Source organism: Pelophylax lessonae (assembly GCF_965119305.1).
Source record: "Pelophylax lessonae genome assembly, chromosome: 3".
In the NCBI taxonomy this organism is placed as follows: domain Eukaryota; kingdom Metazoa; phylum Chordata; class Amphibia; order Anura; family Ranidae; genus Pelophylax; species Pelophylax lessonae.
This window is the reverse complement of record NC_138770.1, coordinates 369392007-369411487: the sequence shown is the minus strand read 5'-3', so window position 1 is coordinate 369411487 and position 19481 is coordinate 369392007. Positions and strand designations below refer to the sequence as shown.

Below are 19481 nucleotides of genomic sequence, written 5' to 3'. Positions count from 1 at the left end.
ATGCCCCCAATGATTATTGCAGAGTGAGACAGCAATGCACCCAATGATTATTGCAGAGTGCCACAGCCTTGCCCCCAATGATTATTGCAGAGTGCCACAGCAATGCACCCAATGATTATTGCAGAGTGCCACAGCAATGCCCCCAATGATTATTGCAGAGTGCCACAGCAATGCCCCCAATGATTATTGCAGAGTGCCACAGAAATGCCCCCAATGATTATTGCAGAGTGCCACAGCCTTGCCCCCAATGATTATTGCAGAGTGAGACAGCAATGCCCCCAATGATTATTGCAGAGTGCCACAGAAATGCCCCCAATGATTATTGCAGAGTGAGACAGCAATGCCCCCAATGATTATTGCAGAGTGCCACAGCCTTGCCCCCAATGATTATTGCAGAGTGCCACAGCAATGCACCCAATGATTATTGCAGAGTGCCACAGCAATGCCCCCAATGATTATTGCAGAGTGCCACAGCAATGCCCCCAATGATTATTGCAGAGTGCCACAGAAATGCCCCCAATGATTATTGCAGAGTGAGACAGCAATGCCCCCAATGATTATTGCAGAGTGAGACAGCAATGCCCCCAATGATTATTGCAGAGTGCCACAGAAATGCCCCCAATGATTATTGCAGAGTGAGACAGCAATGCCCCCAATGATTATTGCAGAGTGCCACAGCCTTGCCCCCAATGATTATTGCAGAGCGAGACAGCAATGCCCCCAATGATTATTGCAGAGTGAGACAGCAATGCCCCCAATGATTATTGCAGAGTGCCACAGAAATGCCCCCAATGATTATTGCAGAGTGCCAGCAATGCCCCCAATGATTATTGCAGAGTGCCAGCAATGCCCCCAATGATTATTGCAGAGTGAGACAGCAATGCCCCCAATGATTATTGCAGAGTGAGACAGCAATGCCCCCAATGATTATTGCAGAGTGCCACAGAAATGCCCCCAATGATTATTGCAGAGTGCCACAGCAATGCCCCCAATGATTATTGCAGAGTGAGACAGCAATGCCCCCAATGATTATTGCAGAGTGAGACAGCAATGCCCCCAATGATTATTGCAGAGTGAGACAGCAATGCCCCCAATGATTATTGCAGAGTGCCAGCAATGCCCCCAATGATTATTGCAGAGTGCCAGCAATGCCCCCAATGATTATTGCAGAGTGAGACAGCAATGCCCCCAATGATTATTGCAGAGTGAGACAGCAATGCCCCCAATGATTATTGCAGAGTGAGACAGCCTTGCCCCCAATGATTATTGCAGAGTGCCACAGCAATGCCCCCAATGATTATTGCAGAGTGCCAGCAATGCCCCCAATGATTATTGCAGAGTGCCAGCAATGCCCCCAATGATTATTGCAGAGTGAGACAGCAATGCCCCCAATGATTATTGCAGAGTGAGACAGCAATGCCCCCAATGATTATTGCAGAGTGCCACAGCAATGCCCCCAATGATTATTGCAGAGTGCCACAGAAATGCCCCCAATGATTATTGCAGAGTGCCACAGCCTTGCCCCCAATGATTATTGCAGAGTGAGACAGCAATGCCCCCAATAATTATTGCAGAGTGAGACAGCAATGCCCCCAATGATTATTGCAGAGTGCCACAGCAATGCCCCCAATGATTATTGCAGAGTGCCAGCAATGCCCCCAATGATTATTGCAGAGTGCCACAGCATTTGCCCCCAATGATTATTGCAGAGTGCCACAGCATTTGCCCGCAATCATTGCAGAGTGCCACAGCAATGCACCCAATGATTATTGCAGAGTGCCACAGCAATGCCCCCAATGATTATTGCAGAGTGCCACAGAAATGCCCCCAATGATTATTGCAGAGTGAGACAGCAATGCCCCCAATGATTATTGCAGAGTGAGACAGCAATGCCCCCAATGATTATTGCAGAGTGAGACAGCAATGCCCCCAATGATTATTGCAGAGTGCCAGCAATGCCCCCAATGATTATTGCAGAGTGCCAGCAATGCCTCCAATGATTATTGCAGAGTGAGACAGCAATGCCCCCAATGATTATTGCAGAGTGAGACAGCAATGCCCCCAATGATTATTGCAGAGTGAGACAGCCTTGCCCCCAATGATTATTGCAGAGTGCCACAGCAATGCCCCCAATGATTATTGCAGAGTGCCAGCAATGCCCCCAATGATTATTGCAGAGTGCCAGCAATGCCCCCAATGATTATTGCAGAGTGAGACAGCAATGCCCCCAATGATTATTGCAGAGTGAGACAGCAATGCCCCCAATGATTATTGCAGAGTGCCACAGCAATGCCCCCAATGATTATTGCAGAGTGCCACAGAAATGCCCCCAATGATTATTGCAGAGTGCCACAGCCTTGCCCCCAATGATTATTGCAGAGTGAGACAGCAATGCCCCCAATAATTATTGCAGAGTGAGACAGCAATGCCCCCAATGATTATTGCAGATTGCCACAGAAATGCCCCCAATGATTATTGCAGAGTGCCACAGAAATGCCCCCAATGATTATTGCAGAGTGAGACAGCAATGCCCCCAATGATTATTGCAGAGTGCCACAGCCTTGCCCCCAATGATTATTGCAGAGTGCCAGCAATGCCCCCAATGATTATTGCAGAGTGAGACAGCAATGCCCCCAATGATTATTGCAGAGTGCCAGCAATGCCCCCAATGATTATTGCAGAGTGCCACAGCATTTGCCCCCAATGATTATTGCAGAGTGCCACAGAAATGCCCCCAATGATTATTGCAGAGTGCCACAGCCTTGCCCCCAATGATTATTGCAGAGTGAGACAGCAATGCCCCCAATAATTATTGCAGAGTGAGACAGCAATGCCCCCAATGATTATTGCAGAGTGCCACAGAAATGCCCCCAATGATTATTGCAGAGTGCCACAGAAATGCCCCCAATGATTATTGCAGAGTGAGACAGCAATGCCCCCAATGATTATTGCAGAGTGCCACAGCCTTGCCCCCAATGATTATTGCAGAGTGCCAGCAATGCCCCCAATGATTATTGCAGAGTGCCACAGCAATGCCCCCAATGATTATTGCAGAGTGCCAGCAATGCCCCCAATGATTATTGCAGAGTGCCACAGCATTTGCCCCCAATGATTATTGCAGAGTGCCACAGCATTTGCCCGCAATCATTGCAGAGTGCCACAGCAATGCACCCAATGATTATTGCAGAGTGCCACAGCAATGCCCCCAATGATTATTGCAGAGTGCCACAGAAATGCCCCCAATGATTATTGCAGAGTGAGACAGCAATGCCCCCAATGATTATTGCAGAGTGAGACAGCAATGCCCCCAATGATTATTGCAGAGTGAGACAGCCTTGCCCCCAATGATTATTGCAGAGTGCCACAGCAATGCCCCCAATGATTATTGCAGAGTGCCAGCAATGCCCCCAATGATTATTGCAGAGTGCCAGCAATGCCCCCAATGATTATTGCAGAGTGAGACAGCAATGCCCCCAATGATTATTGCAGAGTGAGACAGCCTTGCCCCCAATGATTATTGCAGAGTGCCACAGCAATGCCCCCAATGATTATTGCAGAGTGAGACAGCAATGCCCCCAATGATTATTGCAGAGTGAGACAGCAATGCCCCCAATGATTATTGCAGAGTGCCAGCAACGCCCCCAATGATTATTGCAGAGTGCCAGCAATGCCCCCAATGATTATTGCAGAGTGCCAGCAATGCCCCCAATGATTATTGCAGAGTGCCAGCAATGCCCCCAATGATTATTGCAGAGTGCCAGCAATGCCCCCAATGATTATTGCAGAGTGCCAGCAATGCCCCCAATGATTATTGCAGAGTGAGACAGCAATGCCCCCAATGATTATTGCAGAGTGAGACAGCAATGCCCCCAATGATTATTGCAGAGTGCCAGCAATGCCCCCAATGATTATTGCAGAGTGCCAGCAATGCCCCCAATGATTATTGCAGAGTGCCAGCAATGCCCCCAATGATTATTGCAGAGTGCCACAGCAATGCCCCCAATGATTATTGCAGAGTGCCAGCAATGCCCCCAATGATTATTGCAGAGTGCCAGCAATGCCCCCAATGATTATTGCAGAGTGAGAAAGCAATGCCCCCAATGATTATTGCAGAGTGCCACAGCCTTGCCCCCAATGATTATTGCAGAGTGCCACAGCAATGCCCCCAATGATTATTGCAGAGTGCCACAGCAATGCCCCCAATGATTATTGCAGAGTGCCACAGCAATGCCCCCAATGATTATTGCAGAGTGCCAGCAACGCCCCCAATGATTATTGCAGAGTGCCAGCAATGCCCCCAATGATTATTGCAGAGTGCCAGCAATGCCCCCAATGATTATTGCAGAGTGCCACAGCAATGCCCCCAATGATTATTGCAGAGTGCCAGCAATGCCCCCAATGATTATTGCAGAGTGCCAGCAATGCCCCCAATGATTATTGCAGAGTGCCAGCAATGCCCCCAATGATTATTGCAGAGTGCCACAGCAATGCCCCCAATGATTATTGCAGAGTGCCAGCAATGCCCCCAATGATTATTGCAGAGTGCCACAGCATTTGCCCCCAATGATTATTGCAGAGTGCCACAGCATTTGCCCGCAATCATTGCAGAGTGCCAGCGTCGTCGTCCCCCCCCCATGAGACCGGCTTACTTACCTCACGGACGGACGGTCATCACAGCAGCTTCTCATCGGTCCGCGGCTCCCTGCATCTTCTCAGTCCTCCCGCCGGCGCCTCCTCGACCAATGGCACGGCATTTGCCATTCGGCCAATCAGGAAGCGGGAGGACCCGCTCCCTGATTGGCCGGAGGAGGATCCATGTGACAATAGCGAATTTTCATTCGCTATTGTCACAGAATGGGCGGGCTCGGCTTCGGGACGCACTGTTCTGCTGCTCCCTGACCCTGGCCGCCAGCTTAGAGGGATCAGCCGGTTCTGCGAACCGGCTGATCCCATCCCACCACTGCCTGTGATTCCTCCGCTGTCAGCCTGGATCGGGGTGGCAACAGGGGTGGCAGGGACTTTTTCTGGGGTGTCAATTGACACCCCAGCTAACCCTCTGGCTCCGCCACTGGGGCGAAGATACCCGTAGATCGCTGCAAGACACTTGTGTCAAGCTATGCTGCACGTTTAAAAGCTGTTCTACTGTAAAAGGATGTTGTACTAAGTACTAAGATTGAATGTCACTTGGGGGTTGAATAAAACTGATAATGATGTCAGCACAGAAAAGACATTTGTGGTTATTTCATTATAAATGTTGTGTTATATTTGTCTGACCTACACGTGCCTCTTTGATTTAATTGTAAGCAGGATGACTGAATGATCAAAATCAATGTCAAACTGGCCAAAACAATCAATTTCAGTGGGGGTTGAATAATTTTGAACACAACTGTACCTTCTGGGTCCTGGCAGAAAAAAACATACACACACATCACCTTTGTAGCGAGGGTCGAAACAAAGGGTGAGCAATTTCCCTTAAGGGGATGGTGGAGGTGTTCACCTGGAGTGTATATTACCACAAATATTTGGACATTTTGGACTTATCCCCAACTTTGCACAAAGGTTTTGAGTTTCACTTATTTTATAGTGTGCACTATTTTGTAGCTTATCTCATTTTATTTGTTTCATGAATTTATTAGTAGCACTTCTATACATGTATTATAAGGGTGATCTCATCACAAATTCCAAAAATCTGTCCTTTAGTTTGTAAACGCTATAACTTTTGCGCAAACCAATTAAAATACGCTCTTTGGGATTTTTTTTTTTACCAAAAATATGTAGCAGAATACAAATTGACCTAAACTAATAAAAAAATTAATTTTTTTAATTTTTTTATTGGGAATGTTTTATAGCAGAAAGTAAAAAATATGGCTTTTTTTGAAAATGGTTGCTCTTTTTTTGTTTATAGCGCAAAATCTAAAAACCGCAGAGATGATCAAATACCACCAAAAGAAAGCTTTATTTGTGGGAAAAAAAAGACAATTGTATTTGGGTACAGTGTCCCATGACCGCGCAATTTTTCGTTAAAGTAACGCTGTGCCGAATTGCAAAAAATGGCCTGGTCATTAAGGGGGTAAAACCTTCTGGAGCTGAAGTGGTTAAATCTTTTTGTTTTACTTATATTCAGTTTGAGTTTTCTGTATTTCATTTATTTTTTTAATTCATTAATCAGTGCAGCACTTTTTATACATATTGCTAGGGTGATTCTATCACATGCTTTTGTTTAAGCTTTTGCAGAATTTCTTGTAATTTATACGTCTTTATAGTTCTCTTGTTGCCACTCTAAATTTGGTGGCTTTAGGTGGAGAGGGAGCTGTAATAAGGTGGTGTTCCATCAGATTAGGAAACGGAAGTGACGTTTCACCACCTGAATACTTAATGCACATGCGTAGCAGGTTTGCTAATGTGGCAGCACACCTGCAGTCAGAAGGGTGTAGCGGACATGTTACTTCGCCCAGCTACGTCTTTAACCACTTAAGCCCCGGAAGATTTTTACCCTCTTCCTGACCAGGAGCTTATTTTGCGATTCGGCACTGCGTGACTTTAACGGACAATTGCGTGTTCGTGCAACGCTGTACCCAAATGAAATTGACGACAATTTTGCAAAAATAACAATATTTTTCACATTTTTTTATATGAAATCCCCCCCCCCCCCCAAAAAAATGTAAAAATCTAAATTTTTTAACATTTTAGGCCAATTTGTTTTCTGCTACATATGTTTGGTAAAAAAATATCGCAAAAAGCGTATTTTGATTGGTTTGCGCAAAAGTTATTGCGTTTACTAACTAAGGGAAAGATTTTTGTCATTTTTTTTTTTTTTTTTTTTTAACGAGTAATGGCGGCGATCTGCGATTTTTTTTTGCGGGACTGCGACATTGCGGCGGACAGATCGGACCCTTGACTAACATTTTTGACACTTTTGGGGGTACCAGTGACATTACTGCAGTAATCAGTGCTATACATATGCACTGTTACTGTAAAAATGACACTGGCAGGGAAGGGGTTAACTTTATTGGAGAGGGAGGGGTTAAGTGTGTCCCTAGGGGCGTGCTTCTAACTGTGATTGGATGTGGCTGTGTGTGTAACAGAAGAGATCAACGGTCCTACATAGCAGGACCGTATGATCTGTGCTGTTACACAGGGGAGATAGACAGGCGGCTTTGTTTACATTAGCCGCCTGCCTTTCTCCTGCTGTATCCGACATTCGCGAGTGACCGGCGGACATCGAGTCCGCCGGTCACATGCGCGGGCTGCTTAGGGAACGAGCGGGGGCGGGAGCGCGCCTCCGGCGGCGCGCGCTCGCCCCCTATTGGCTCACAGGCTAGTGACGTCAGGGCCGCTGATAGAAATCATGGGGCCCCGTACAGCCTACCTGACGGGGCCCCCTTTAGCCCCACCCTCAACTCCGCCCCGGGTCCCGCCCCAGACCCTGCCTTATATGTAATATGTGCTGCTTTTACTAACAGAACAGTCTGTTTTTTCTCCTTGCTTTGCAGTGAGACTAAATAGCCAGATCGCTGATCTGTGTACAAAGCATACAGCAAAGTCAGTATAACTAGCAGAAGATGGAGATCTATCGGCTCACAACATGCATTGCTCTTTTACGTTTGGAAAATTGTTACTGCCATCAGAACCTTATCACACGGGTATTTTGTTACATGACAGGGTCTCTTAAAGAAATACAGTGATTATAAAAATTTGTAATCAGCCATTGCTGACCATTGCTTTTGAAAATGCTAGCTGCTTTACTGGCACATGATGCAGTGGCTTCAATACATTCTGCAATTTTAGCTAAAATTAGCAAAACTAATTTAGGTGGGTCTTATATTACAAAGCAAAGTATGCTTATTTACTTAGGGCCCCTTCTCCATGCCGCAGTACAATTAAAAATAAAAAACCTGTGGAACAAAAAAAAGTTAATAATTCACTTAGGAAACGTACTAAACCTGCAGCTTACATGTGCTCCATCCACAATATAGTGTGGCTCCCTCTGCTCACTGTAAGCTGTCTCTCCTTGCCACTGCTGCTGCCACCCACCTCACATAAGCCTCTTGATCTCGGCTGCTGAGTGGGGACCTGAGCAGAGGAAGATCACTCCGCCAGGGTAGGCAATGGGCAGCCACAGTGGCAGGCATCCAGGACTTTAGCACAGCAGCCAGCAACATGCGGAGCAGGTGCGGGAATGCGCATGCGCCCAAAATTGAAAAAAAAAAAGTCCCTCAACTGCTCCGCCTCCACCATCCCATAATCAGAAAGGGGAACTGGAATTGCATGTAGTATATAACACCCCCTAAGGTAGTAGGAGTGGAATGAGCGGGGGATGCATTTTGTCTGTAAGGCTGCCCGGGCCCTCCCTGCTAAGCTCATGTACTGGCTTATCAGTGGTCCTGCATCGAGAACCCTCAAGTGTTTTTCTAATGGGGTAATGTCTGTTGAGGACCATAGCATCAGGAAGTCCTGAACCTCTTGCAAGTCAGAACCCGGGATCCATAGGACCTTGAAGTGCCTAGCCCCGAACTGATCCACAATGGGGTCGGGCCCCAAAATCATGCCAATCAATAGCCCTGTCTATGAATGACTTGTAATGTCTCTATGGGTGGCCAGATGTAAATGCACTCATATCCATTTTTACATCATGCTAGCTGTGATCTATAACATTTAGGTCTGGAAAAATATTATTTTTTTTTTTCTAGACCTCCGCAGACCCGCAGGAAGGAGGGTGTAAATGGACACAAGTCCATTTACATCCAAACCCCCATAGACCTACATGGAACATTCAATCAGATCCACATGTAAAGCTGACAGGCGGACCTAATTCAAAAGCTTGGTTGAAAGGCTATTTAAGGGGAGCGGTGGTAGTGGGAGGTAAAAACATGGCTCAGCTGCACGTTCTACCCCCTTTCCCCTTCCAAACACAAGTGTGAACTAGCAACTCATGCTTATAATCATATTCATTATGATGATCACAGCACAGCATGTACTTTATGGCTCTGTTTCTGTGTCATATGGCTGCTGGGTGCTGACTTTGTTAAGGCTGCACTGTGTTACAATCAGTATGGCCATAAGTTAGCAAAGTCAGCACCCAAAAGCCATATAACACAGAGCCAGAGCAATAAAGTACATGCTGTGCTGTGATCATCATAATGAATATGATTATAAGCACACAGTCAGGGAGTCTGGGAGCTGTACCTTCCTTCCATAGAAGTCTGTCAGTGTCACTGTGTGCTGCTGGTCTGTGCACTGCTGAAACCTCTCATCCATCTCTCATCAGTCACTTCCTCATTCCACAGCATGCACAAACGAATCACTCCGCCAGGAAAGACATAGTATGCAGTGGGCGGCCGGAACTACATATTCATTCAGATCAGCATAGACACAGTGCACAAGGTTAGTGTGCCTACGCCCCAAAAATGGAAATAAAGTCCCTCCTCTGCTATCACCTCCTGGGCCCCTCTGTTGACCTCATGGGGCCCAGGAAAATATATTTATACACCCTGTAAGCAAATTGAAGTGGGGGATGGGATTAAAAGGCTTTCTATTTATTTAGGCAGAAGTTAACTTTAAAGCTGCCCGGGCCCCTAGTGGAGCTCATGGAGCCCGGGCCCGGTACAGCAGGGCTGGTTGTACTGCCCTATCAGCGGCCCTGAGTGACGTACCGGTACGTCACTTTGCCTGTGAGGGGCTGACCGCCGCCGTATATAGTCGAGCGGCGGTCGGCAAGTGGTTAATTTCACAGTCATTTTACCAATAAACTGAGCAGATATAAAAAAAAATGTAGTATATGGATATCTGTGATGCTGTTTTGAATGTTACATTTTGAAAGAAGCTGGATGCCAGCAGTAGGAAGGTGGCGAAGGCAATCTTGGTAAACCCTGCACTAGTCAGCGGTAAACCTTTAGGCATTTAAACTGTAACATGAAAACAGCTTGACAGATCTCAATACTGTATACTATATTGATTTATATATAGTTGCTTTATTCATTGAACGACTGTGAATTTCAAGACGTAGCTGGGCAAGTATTCAGGCGACAGAACGTCGCTTCCGTTACCTAATCTGACAGGTTGCCGATTCTGACGAAACAGCAGCAGACTCTGCTTGCTGCCTACTGAACCAGTCACTTGAGGCTTTATCGAGCAAGGAAAATCTGATTGAGTAGTTGTATAGAAGCCAATTGATAGATTGAGCAAAAATAAGGGATAAAGAGCACAGTTCACTATATATGGCAGCACACCACATACAAACATATCCACTTCTTTTCTTTTTTTGATGCAATTGGTAGATTGACTTTTATACAAACTTCCTGCCCAAACATGGATCAAAATTCGGCTGGTCCCCTCGATCCATGTACTGTATGGTTGGCTTAACACAGTAGTGGTATAAAAATACTGTCTGTCTCAGGCTCAAACCTGGGACATGTATTCTCTATAAATAGTTAAAAAGCTGCGGAGCCTACACAATATTTAATGCCATTTACGTCATACTAAAAGATGTCAGCACAGCTGCTCCAGATTCTGGCTGCCCCAGTTTTGATCATTTCCCCCATTGTATCCACCTTCCGCTGTTATGCTTTGATCCACAGATTAGACAACGACAATTATTAATCCACATGGGACATCTGCTGTGACGCACTGTGATCGAACACCTACATCCAACAGATATGAATCACCACTGCAAATGATTCTCCATACCATGAAAGGCAGAAAAAGTGTTGCACAGTAACTGTAATTCCTTCACATAAGACATCTCAGGTCACTCATATATTATAAGTGTTATCTGACTGAAGTCAACAAATGTAATATAGCACCACTGCTGTGCAAACATTAAATTCAGGGCTCAGGGTATAATCGTGATAAGATCATTCACACCATTACATTGTGGAAATGCATGTTGTACAGTAACGAGCTGCATTGCACTCTGTACGCGTTTGTGTGATGCAGTGGCATTTATTCTGGCTTTCCGACAGATATGTTTTGCAGCGTAGTGCAACAGGCATCAATGCGCTAATGTGTGGTGCGCTGCCAAAAATTGTATGTTCCCCTTTTTTTTTGGTGTTTTGGTGCATTAGGCAGCAATTCAAATAAATCAGTTGTTGTAAAGGGTGAAGGTTTTTCATCTTATTTATTTATTTATTTCAGGATCTTAGATAGCGCTGTCAATTTATGCAGCGCTTTACATATACATTGCACATTCACATCAGTCCCTGCCCTCAAGGAGCTTACAATCTAAGGTCTCTAACTCCCATTCATACATACACAGTAGGGCCAATTTTATACAGGATCCAATTAACCTACCAGCATGTCTTATGCATTCTATGCATCACGGTAAAAAAAAACCTTCATTGTGCAGCTCCCCCCTCAGCCCACCTAATACTTACCTAAGCCGATACAGAAATGTGCTCGAGAACCAAGGCTCTCCCAGGTCATTCCCTTCTCATTGGCTGTGATGCAGCAGTGGGATCCATTGGTGGGGCTGAGCCGTGCTCTCTCTGTCTTATGGACACAGACAGCGGGGCTGGGAGCGAGCACGCAAAAGTGCCCCCATAGCAAGCCCCTTGCTATGGGGGCACTTGGAAGGGGGGATGGGCCCAGAGCAACTGTGGGGGACCCAAGAAGGTGAGGATTGGGCTGCTCTGTGCAAAACTATTGCACAGAACAGATAAGTATGATATGTTTTGTGCAATAGTTGTTTTTTTTTCTTAATTTTCATTTAGCCTTTACAGACACTTTAATGCAAAGGATGTTTACATGCAGTGATGTAAATGGGCCCTAAGTCAAAAACTGCAACATGTAGTCCAGGTATTTGAGCCTGGAGACACTGCTACCAGAAACCATATGTTTGTGGCTGCTTGAACTGTCTCCTCTTCTCAAATGTGGCTTTGCCCCTGTATGTGACTTAGGCTCCATGTACACGGGACGCTGGAAATGGCCGTTTAGGAGCAGTTGGGCATTTTTTTCAGAAGCCCCTGAACCCATCTACATTTTATCTTATCTGTCCATGTATACCAGGTCGTTTACAGTCATTTGCAGGCAGTTGCGTTCAGGGACTGTTTTTAGAACGCAATTATTTGCGTTCGAACGTGTGTTTCCCGGCGTTTCAAACGCACAAACGCGTCCGAACGCGTCTGAACGCGTCCAAACGCGTCTGGACGCGATGACCCGCGTTTAGCATTCACGTTTTTCCATTTTAAAGGGGAATAATTTTTTTGACCTCTAGGAACGCTTCTAAACGCAAACGCCCGCAAACGCTGCTAAACGCCCGCTAAACGCGGGTACAAACGCGACCGAACGGACGTTTCAAACGTCCTAAAAATTCCAGCATTCATAGGGACTTTTAACAACGTCCCGTGTACATGGAGCCTAAATCACTGAAGCTTGTTACAGTAGGATTTACAAAGTTGTCACAGTATACAGTGTGCTAAATTGGTATGAAAAAGATTGCTATATAACTAGAATTTGAAAGCCAAAAATGTGTGTCAATGTTATCAGGGAGAACTCCAGGGAAAGAAAAATCCTCTGCATGCCACCTTAAATGCTCATTTAGGTATGAGAGGGCTGCAAAAAGCAGTTTTACTTAGTCCTCCACTCCCACAAGCTTCCTCCATGCTGCTGGATCCCTGCAGCCTTTTCTCCCCTATGCTCTGTTAGGTCCTCTGACATCATAATGTACAGTGCAGAGCTTATAGTCCTGTATTGGTTGTGAGGATGCTGAGGAACAGTCCACTTCCTAAGCAGAGGGGAGTACAGAAGAGCACCAGGTGCTAGGGAAGCAGAGAGTAGGGGGAAGTAAAACTGATGTTCCAGGTCCCCTAGCCCCAGACTAGTCCCAAGCAAGCATGTAAACCTTTCAATGCAGGGCTAGGGAACATTTTTACTTACATCTCACTATTCTTAAATGTGATGGCAGCATCTGTTTCCTTTTTTTGAACTTCCTTTCCTTTATTTTCACGTGGTGATCCTGTCACTCAGCCAGCTATTTTTCAACAGAACAAGCTGCCCTGCAGATATAAAAGCTAAGAGGGTTGAGACAAACCTTTTAACACTGACAGGGAAGCTTACAATGATGAGCTTTTATTTATGTAAAACCTTTATCCCAAAAGAAAAAAAAAACAGCTGCTGTAACTGCTGGAGTTTGGCTTCAATTTGTTTAGTGTATCTAAATCTGCTAGTACATCTATCACTCCCCTCTTGCCAGATGAACAATGCTGTTGTTCAAAGGTATAACTCTTACTACTCAGTGGGGGTATTCTAATACAGGGAATTTGTTACTGGCCAGATCACCAGGTGAAAACAGAGGGAAAAAGTCTAAAAAAAACAAAAAAAACAAATGCAGCCATCACATCTAATGATTGGTAAGCTACAATATATTCAATTTTGGGTTACAGATTTAAAAAAATTTAAATTAAAACTCAGTACCAGCTGACAGTTTTCTTTTGTTTTAAATACAACAAATAAGTATTAAAGGGAATATATTTATAAATAAGTGAATTTGACTTTCACCAAACATTCACAGCAGGTACAATTTACTGGTACATGTGTTTTAAAGTGTTACTAAACCCACAACAGTAAATCAGTGTGTATATGCAGTAAAGCATGCTTGTTATACTCACTGTGGAACCTAAGGGGTTAATCCTCTGCATTGTGCAAAAAGGCTGTTTGATCCTGTATGCACAGATCCTCCTCTTCGTGCATTGTCCCTATAACATGTCCAGATAAGACAGAGTTACTGGAGACATTCTGCACATGCTCAGTTTGGTGTGTATTGCTAGAGAGTTTTTTTTTTCTTGGGATAGTCCATGTGATTAGCACAGGGCCAATCGGCACTGTCCAGACAGGGGGTCAGGGGTCCTGCATCTTGATAGGACAGCCAGTGCAGTATGAAAACTCCTCCTACAAGCTTTAACCAGACACTGATAGAAGTCACAAGACTGCTATATACTGCTGATGAAAAAAGATATTTATCAGTTCATATTTACTAAAATAATTGCATTTCCATGTTCTGTGTACCGTGGGAGACCAGAAATAATGACTGCAGGGTCCTGGGTTAAATAACACTTTGGGTGATATTAAATAAATCAACTGCAGTGAATGTTTGTATGTTACGTTTTCTGCTTTATAATACACTTGGAGGCAAATGTATTACAACAATAAAAAGGGGGTGCGCATACCCACGCACCAAGGTCATAGGAAGGGCAAATGACCCAACATTTATTAGGATTTAAATAAATGGTGAAACTATGGTATGTGTTTTCCAATACTTTTAGGAGGGGGACCCAAAACTCCATACATCAACTGAAACTAATTGGGTGATTAGAGGATGTATGTCAATCACTCCCAACCAAAGGTTTTGGTTCCAATAAAAAGGGGTTACATTTTGGTAAAAATAAAAAAAGTCATAACCCTGCACCACAATAGATATTGATATCTTTCATACAATAACCAGCAACTTCTCCAAAATAATTGCCAACTGTGGTTTTTACTTATTGGGTTTACTGGCCACTGTGGCTTTTATTGACCTGCCCCAGTAAAAATTTCCAATACCACAGGGGAAATGCCAACAAACAAATTATGGCTTAAATGACTGTTTGAGTAGGTCACCTTAACCCCATGAAAACACATACTATAGGTTCGACTTTCATTTAAATCTGAATAAACCTTAGGTCATTTTGCCGTTCATGTGGCCTTGGTGCATGGGTATGCACACCCCCGTTTTTTGTTTTAATACATGTACATGCCATATAAAGGGACATTTGAATCTACAAAACAGGCATTCGTATAAGTAACTGGGTGGGATTTAAAGTGTATGTCACATTGTAAAACAACACCTCCCGTGTAAAATAGAAATGAAAAGCATACCTTTTGTGTATAGATATTAAAAAAACATTTTAAGTATCTTTTTCCCCCTTTTTTATAAGTGATCACATATCCTCTGTTCTCAGCTGCATAAGAGCTGAGGGAGGAGAAACAGAAGCACACTGAACTTCCCAGTGAATGGCTGTGCAGTGGGAGGGAGACATGTCAGGAAAAGTCTGATCCTAGGAGGAGAGTTCCCACCATGCTGATCATGCTGTGCTCTCATGCCTAGTGCAGTCAGTTTTTAATAGCAAAACAGAGGGACTGGCAGGAACACCAGGTATTTCACATAAAGAAAGCAATACAAAGAGAACAGGAGACTTTTTTCATACAAGTACATAGTACAGCAGGCACATATCAGAAATATGAAATGTTGGGGTAACATGTTCTTTAACCACTTTAAGACCGGAAGGATTTGCCCCCTTCCTGACCAGGCCCTATTTTGCGCATTCGGCACTGCGTTACTTTTTTTTTTTTTTTTTAATTCTGTTTATTGTATTTTTGAAAAAACAGCATACAAAACAGAGCCATGCGGGCATACCCAGGCTAAACAACATAGAACACAAAAATAACAATAAAAAAGCTAAAATAAAAGTAAAAAAAAAAAATAGACACACCAACCCCCCAACAGTGGCTGCAGCTCAAGGAAAGTCTCGAACTTCTCAGGTCCGTTTACTGAAATTCAAACATACATGCAATTCAGACACCTCGGTCCAGTGTGGTCAGGGAGGCAGAAACAACATACACCAGCATACTTAGACATGAGCAACCTACATGGCAGTTGAAGGTACATTAACATCTGGAACGAATGGGTCATCTGCAGTATCCGTGGCTTCCAACCACAGGTCCCAGACCTTGTGGAATTTATTTGGGCACCCTCTGTACTTGTAAACTGCTTTGTACAATGGTATCATCGAATTCACCAGGGCCTTCCACTGTGACAATGCTGGGGCTCCCGTCTCCCTCCAGCGCATCATCACCAACTTTCTAGCATAGAAGAGCAAAAGCCCCAAAAGGGTGCGAGTAGCAACAGTATGGGCCAACGCATTCACCAGTCCCAGGATACAGGTTTCAATCCCAGCTGGTACAGTAATGGTAGTCAATCTAGTAATGAATCCCAAGACCTCAGACCAAAAGCTTTGCAGGGACGGACAGTGCCAGATCATATGAGCGTAGGAAGGGGCGCCCGAGCCACAACGCCAGCCGACGTTCGGGACGTCAGAAGACACCCTGTGTAATCTGGAAGGCGAGAGGTGAAACCTATGAATGATCTTGAATTGGACTAAGCGGTCTCTCGAGGAGACCAAATGTTTGAACGGATAATCCTAGACATCTTCCCAGTCCTCCGAGTCCAGCTCCGGCACCTCCGCCACCCAGAACTCCTGCAACCTCTCCAGTCCCACATGCACACTAGGCATCAAGGATCTGTAGATAGAGGAGAGCGGTTTCTTAAGGTCCTCATCCCGGAGGAGCAATTCAAAATCCGCCGGAGTCAAATCGGGGGGGGGACCCCCAAACTGAGTCCGGAAGGCATGTCGGAGCTGCAGGAACCGGAAAAAGTAGGAGTTGGGCAGATCAAACCTTTCTTTTAGTTGATCAAAACTGAGAAGGTCATCCCCTTGACAGATATGGGAAATACACCGGATACCCCTAGTGGCCCAGATAGACGGATCAGGGATGGAGTAAAATTCAGGCAGTTCCGGGTTTCGCCATAGGGGGAGGTTCGGAGACAGCCAACTAGGGTCAGATTTAAGATAGGGAGAAACTACCGACCAAGCTCTAACCACCGCCTTCATGGAGGTCGTAAGAGGATATGGGGCACTGCGTTACTTTAATGGACAATTGCGCGGTCGTGCGATGCTGTACCCAAACAAAATCAACGTCCTTTTTTACCCACAAATAGAGCTTTCTTTTGGTGGTGTATCACCTGTGCAATTTTTATTTTTTGCGCTATAAACAAAAAAAGAGCGACAATTTTGAAAAAAAAACCCAATATTTTCCACATTCTGCTATATGACATTCCCAAAACAAAATGCAAAAATCAAATTTTTTTAACATTTTAGGCCAATTTGTTTTCTGCTATATATTTTTGGTTAAAAAAAATCACAATAAGTGTATTTTGATTGGGTTGCGCAAAAGTTATCGCGTCTACTAACTACGGGAAAGATTTATGTCATTTTTATTGTTTTTTTTTTTTCTTACTAGTAATGGCGGCGATCTGCGATTTTTTGCGGCACTTTGACATTGCGGCAGACAGATCGGACCCCTAACTGACATTTTTGACACTTTTGGGGGGACCAGTGGCATTACTACAGTAATCAATGCCAAAAATATGCACTGTTACTGTAATAATGACACTGGCAGGGAAGGGGTTAACACCAGGGGTGATCAAGGGGTTAAATGTGAGAATAGGGGAGTGATTCTAACTGTGGGGGGCGTGGCTTCTGAAATGATCATAGAGACATGTGATCCTATATAGAAGGATCATAGGAGCTCTGTGATCATTGCAAGGAGAAGAGCGGTTAGCTATGTTTACAACAGCTGACCGTTCTTCTCTCTCAGCGGGGAACGATCGCGGATGTCAGGCGGCAATCGGAGATGCCTGCCCGCTGCATCGGCTTCCCTGCTGACAAGCGGGGGCGGGAGCGTGCCCCCAGCGACGCACGCTCGCCCCCTAGACTCCCCAGAGTGAGGGACGTACAGCTACGGCAATTTGCCTGGGAGCGGCTGCCTGTCGCTGTATAACTGCGGCGGGTGGTGGTCGGCAACAGGTTAAATGCTACCTGTACCCCTCATGGGAAGATTTACCCTTAATTAAAAGAAAGTGAAGGGGATAAAGCCAGCAATAAAAGTCTCACAAAGGCACTACCCCTTCCCAACTGTACAAAAAAAGATATTATTTATGTCTCCATTGAGTAAGGTGGCTACACATCCCTAATCTCTGGGGACAGCCCCTAATTTAAAGAGGAAAGGCTGTCCCCAGGTTAAAACGTGTCCTCACTTTCATTGTCATTTTTACAAATACTGTCCCCAGCTTCAGGGCTGAGGGGCAATTTTAATAGCAGCAACTTTCTAATACACATATGTCAAACACAAGGACCGTGGGCCGAATCCGGCCCCCCAGGCCATGTCATGTGGCCCTTGCACCCAGTTTTTCGGCCGGAATGTGGCACCTCTGGCTCTCACCCCCTGCTGCCTGCTCCCCACTGTCACTTGTAAAAACAGAAGCCTTCTGTGTTTAAAAGGACAATTTTGCCCTGGGCAGCTCTAAAAGATCCCTCAGGTACTCCTCAACCCTGCACTCTGTACACAGCGCACCCCTGAACTCTGTGGGTAGTGTACTTCTGAACTCTGTAAATAATGCACCTCTGAACTCTGCACTCTGTGCGTAACCCACTCCTGAACTCGGCACCCTGTAAGTAATGCACTCTTAAACTTTGCATTCTGTACATAACACACTCCTCCTCAACCCTGCACTTTGTACACAGCGCACCCCTGAACTCTGTGGGTAGTGTACTTCTGAACTCTGTAAATAATGCACCTCTGAACTCTGCACTCTGTGCGTAACCCACTCCTGAACTCGGCACCCTGTAAGTAATGCACTCTTAAACTTTGCATTCTGTACATAACACACTCCTCCTCTACTCTGCACTCTGTACACAGCGCACCCCTGATCTCTGTGGGTAGTGTACTTCTGAACTCTGTAAATAATGCACCTCTGAACTCTGCACTCGGTGCATAACCCACTCCTGAACTCTGCACCCTGTAAGTAATGCACTCTTAAACTTTGCATTCTGTACATAACACACTCCTCCTGAACCCTGCACTCTGTACATAGCACATCCCTAAACCCTGTGTACGTAGTGCACTCCTAGTGCACAACTGGCCCTTTGGGGGAAACCATACTGCTCATGCGGCCCAAGATGATATGAAGTTTGACACCCCTGCTCTCTAATAGAAAAGGAGTGAGGGGCACATCTGCATTTGGTCCTGGCTTTGCCCAGGTTTCTTGCGGACACCACCCATAGCTATCACATGGTGGAGTGATCTATGCCTGATGGCACAAGTTTCAGCCTGAGAGTAAGCAGTGCTGGAGCATGTGAATAGGTAAGTGGCAGCCAGTGCTATGTAGGCAGGTGGGGGACGGGGATAAAAATCTCACTGCCACTAACACCAGTGTTTGGGGCAGCGGCGGCCCTTCCATTGCCCCTATCCATGCGTCCGGCCCCCTAATCTACACGCAGGGCGCCGGACGCATGGATTCCAATGTTTTTTTTTTTTTTTGAAGCACGTGATTAGAATCAGAGACTCTAATAGGCTTCAAAAAAGGGTGGGTCCAGGGCGCAGAACACTGCGCCCTGAGCCTACCCAGTTGTGTCACAATAGCAAATGAATATTCACTATTGCCACACTGATACTCCTCCTAGCCAATTAGAAAGCGGGTCCTGAGATCCGTTTCCCGATTGGCCGAAAGGAGAAGCCATGCTATTGGCCAAAGAGGAAGAGGAGGGAAGAGATTCAGGGGAAGCCCGACCCATGGAGGAGACGCAGGGGGAAGCCACCGCCGCCGCCAATGCCTCTACCTGCCCAGGGTGAGTGAGCCGGCGACCAGGGGGGTTGGGGGTAGGTGTGTG

The 19481-nt window shown here is 45.5% G+C and overlaps 2 protein-coding genes across 2 annotated transcripts in view; one reads left to right on the top strand and one right to left on the bottom strand.

The window, feature by feature from the left end:
* Positions 1-19481, top strand: part of LOC309550842 (gamma-aminobutyric acid receptor subunit rho-1-like) — a 171517-nt gene that overhangs the window by 51459 nt on the left and 100577 nt on the right. The window lies entirely within an intron of this gene.
* The window catches only part of PM20D2 (peptidase M20 domain containing 2), a gene marked incomplete at its 5' end in the record, with an annotated part of 183730 nt that continues 173164 nt past the window's right edge, over positions 8916-19481 (bottom strand). The window contains one exon of the mRNA XM_082251199.1: positions 8916-8926. The remainder of the gene's footprint in view (positions 8927-19481) is intronic.